We start from the raw sequence: 4,297 nt of genomic DNA, 5'->3' as shown, positions 1-4,297 counted from the left end.
GACAGATTTTATGACTTATTTATATGCCCTACATGGGCATACATTATATATTTATATTTTGCTTAGAGAAGAGCAAAATTAATTTTAATTAGTAAAAAGGCCTTAAAGAGATAAAAATGAAGAAGATTCAAATGATGGTTGAAATCACCATAAAAAATTTGACATTTGAAAATATTCAGCAAAATAAATGAGATGTAAAATAAATGGCTGAGTGGCAAATAATAAATATGTTTGTGTATATATAGAGAGGGAGAGAGAGAAATAAATCATCTTATTTCCTGCTCTCCCTTTATTTTACATCTTATTTAAATGCAGTCAGTGGTCATGCACTGTGTCTGGGGGAGTGGTTCCAGGATCCCCCACAGAAGGCAAAGTCCTTATATTAAGTGATGTATTTTCATATCACCCCACAATCCTCCCATATACTTTAAATCATCTCTAGATTACAATACCTATGACATTGTAAATGCTATGCAAATAGTTGTTTTCCTGTAAGATTTAGGGGGCAATGACAAGAAAAGGAATTCTGCTTTAATACATTAAATTAAATTAATAAATATTAATGTTTAATACAGGTGTGTGTGTGTGTGTGTTTTCTATTTTCCATCCTTCGTTAAATCTGAAGATGAAGAAACCTCAGAAATGGAGGGCTGACTAGATAGATATAGATATAAAATTGGCACAGTTCACATTTCCCAAACTAGTGAGTGCTTTAGCAATAATAGTATTTTGATATTTATTTCATGCACCGATTGTTAAATGTCAGTAGTGGTTTCATTTTTCTGCACTGTTCTCAGGTGCTGCTCCACCTTAGGAGGCCTGAATCCAAGTCCCTCAGTCCTTCAGCTTGAGTCTCTCCAGTGTGGATAACTGGGAAGGAAGATCCCAGGTGAAATAAATGATCCTGGGAGATGTATTGAGCTTTGAGAGTAGATCTGTCTCGGAGGATAAGGAGAAAGAGGAATGGAGAGAATCAGGACCTGGAAGAAGGGACGTGGAGGGGCTGGAACTAGTATGAATTTCCCTTCTCCCCAGCCTTTCCCTAATTCAGCACTGCACACAGGATCTCTATTTCCCACTTTAATCACCTGCTTCCAGCCTCTTGCCACCCTAAATCTGTTCTGGTAGAGATACAGGACGTAAAGAGAGTTCCACCCAAGGATCTGTGGGCAATAGAAACGATGGATACACTTACCTAAGGATGAGAAAGGGGAACCACAGCCAGTTTGGGAAGGCTTTGAGCAGGGAGGGATGGGTTCTGATTGATTTTCAAATGAATGTAACTTTGAGTCAAAATGAAGCATATGATTCTCTGGGCAAATCTAATATGTAAATGATTCCAACTTTAGGTACCTAAAAGTGATATTTTATACCAATAAATACACTGCTATTTTATTGCTTAAAAAGGTAGACCAGAGTGCTAGGATATAAAAGTCACAAAGGCAGTCACTACTCCAAATACAATGTTAGTTCCTCCCTAAAGCTGATTCCTGTCCTTTTTTTTTTTTTTTTTTTTTTTAAAGAGAGAGTGAGAGAGGGGAGGGAGAGAGAGAGAGAGAGAGAGAGAGAGAGAGAGAGAGAGAGAGAGAGAGAGAGAGAATTTGTAATATTTATTTTTTTTTTTAGTTCTCGGCGGACACAACATCTTTGTTGGTATGTGGTGCTGAGGATCGAACCCTGGCCTCACGCATGCCAGGCGAGCTCGCTACTGCTTGAGCCACACCCCCAGCCCATGATTCCTGTCCTTTTGATCCCTGTCCTTCAAGGCTGCCCATAGAGATTGTGGGCTCCAACTCTGAGTTCAAACCTCAGCTCTGTCAGTTATGAGTTGTAAAACCTTGGACAAATTACTCAATATTTTAAGCCTTGGTTTTCTTGTTCATAAAACAGAGATAGATAACTATAACTAAAACGATGTCTTGTTTTTTGTAACCCTTTTGTGGTACGTGCAAAAGGTTTGCAATAGGGCGAAGAGCACCAAGGGCAGCACACTTAGAGAAATGTCATAGAAATGTAGAGTATGTTGGCTGAATCCTCATGCAAACCAGATCATTATGGTCCTGGTAGTATAGACCAGGTATCTGGACATAAGCTACTACAGGATTGTGAGCAGCACTCCTTCCACAACAAAACTTCAAGTCACCACACCTTAGGTAGAGTGTGGCCACTTCCTGGGGCACAATCTTTTTCATGCTGGTGGTAGCCTGTGTTTGTAGCACTGTCTTCCACAGAGACCAGGAGACTTGGTTTGAGGGTGTCTTCCTGTCTTCCATGTGTCCCATAAATGTCAGTGCCAGCACCCTGTATGGAATTATGTTTGATGCAGGAAGCACTGGAACTCGAATTCATGTTTACGTCTTCATGCAGAACATTCCCGGACTGCTTTTCCAGTTCTGGAAGGGAAAATCTTTGATTCTGTGAAGCCAGGACTTTCTGCATCTGTAGATCAACCTAAGCAGGTGCTGAGAGCGTTGAAGAACTCTTGGAGGTGGCCAAGACTGAATTCCCTGAAGTCACTGCCCAAGGACCAAAGTGGTCCTGAGGGCAACCGCGGGACTTCGCCTACTGCCAGAACAGAAAGCCCAGGCCCTGCTCTTTAAGGTGGAGGAGATCTTCAAGAAGCCACCTTTCCTGGTCCCAGATGACAATGTTAGCATCATGGATGGATCCTGTGAAGGGATATTGGCTTGGGTTACTGTGAATTTCCTAACAGGTCAGCTACATGGCCACAGCCAGGAGACTGTGGGGACTCTGCACCTGGGTGGGGTGAAGGGTGCTTTACCCAAATCACATTCCTGCCCTAGTTTGAGAAAACCTTGGAACAAACTCCTAAGGGTTACCTCACTTCCTTTGAGATGTTTAATAGCACTTATAAGCTCTACATACAGTTACTTGGGATTTGGATTAAAGCTGCAGGACTGGCAACTCTGGGAGCCCTGTAGACAGAAGGGATTGATGGACAAACTTCCAAAATGCCTGTTTATCAAGATGGTTGGAAGCAGATTGAATATTTGGGGGTGTGAAATAGCAGTTTGGTGACAACCGAGAAGGGAAGATGGGCTTTGAGCTCTGCTACAACGAAGTGCTGAGGGTGGTGCAAGGAAAGCTTCACCAGCCAGAGGAGATCCGAGGAAGGTCCTTCCATGCTTTCTCTTACTATTATGACGGAGCCGTTGAAACACACATGATTGACTATCACAAAGGGGATATTTTAAAAGTTGAAGAGTTTGGAAAAAAAAAAAAAAGCTAGGGAAATGTTTGATGATAACTTGGAGAACTTCAAGTCAGGCAGTCCTTTCCTATGTATTGGAGCTCAGCTACATCACTACCCTGCTAAAAGATGGCTTTGGCTTTGCAGATAACACCCTCTTTTTGGGGGGTAGGGTACTGGGGATTGAACTCAGGGGCACTTGACCACTGAGCCACACCCCCATCCCTATTTTGTATTTTATTTAGAGACAGGGTCTCACTGAGTTGGTTAGGTCTTGCTTTTGCTGAGGCTGACTTTGAACCCACGATCCTCCAGTCTCAGCCTCCTGAGCTGTTGGGATTACAGGCATGTGCCCAACTGTGCTCAATGAGATAGTACCCTCTTTCAGTTCACCAAGAAAGTGAACAACATAGAGATGGGCTGGGCCTTAGGGCCTACTTTTCACTAGTTGCCGTCTCTGGTCATCTCCCACTGATGCCAAGCACTTCCTCTGAGGCCTGCAATCACCAACAACCTTTTTAAGGGGAGAAGAAGAGAAGACTTGATCATTTTCTGAGCTAGTCTGGGGAGAACCTGAATTGAGTGTACTAAGTGGCTTGATCAGAGGGAGGAACTTTCATATACAGATCTTGACCTTGAGCCTAGATATTTGGGTAGAATTAATTTCACATGTCTAATGTGAACTATTACCTAACCATTTGCAGGGCACAGATGGCTCTAGAATTTAAATCATTGAGAGTCTTTGTATGACACAGAGAGCCCTGTGAGCCAAAAAGAATAGCTTTGGAACTCAAACTTGAAGTGAGAGCTCAGGGACAAGTTCCTGGGAACCAAAGAAAACTCATTTTCATCTTGGAGTGCCTCATTTCTTTGAACATTTTAGTTTTCCTCTTACCTGCTACATTCAGCGGACTTCCTACAATCCCATGACCCATCAATATCAGTATTTTTTTCCTCCCTCTGTACTGTCCTGCCTCTTCCATCCTTGTCTGTCTCACCCCCTCCTCTAAATAAAGATACAAAAATTACTTGGTTTTCCTTTCCATGTGTAATTTTAAAAAAGAAAGAAACCGTAAAAAAAAAGTT

The 4,297-nt window shown here is 42.1% G+C and overlaps 1 pseudogene; it reads left to right on the top strand.

The window, feature by feature from the left end:
- The first annotated feature begins 1,948 nt into the window (after positions 1-1,948).
- On the top strand, positions 1,949-3,857 carry LOC101974832 (ectonucleoside triphosphate diphosphohydrolase 5 pseudogene; annotated as a pseudogene).
- Positions 3,858-4,297: the final 440 nt, after the last annotated feature.

The sequence above is a fragment of the Ictidomys tridecemlineatus genome, chromosome 4, assembly GCF_052094955.1.
Source record: "Ictidomys tridecemlineatus isolate mIctTri1 chromosome 4, mIctTri1.hap1, whole genome shotgun sequence".
Lineage (NCBI taxonomy): Eukaryota > Metazoa > Chordata > Mammalia > Rodentia > Sciuridae > Ictidomys > Ictidomys tridecemlineatus.
Note: the sequence above shows the minus strand (reverse complement) of the source record. Positions and strands in the feature narration are given on the sequence as shown.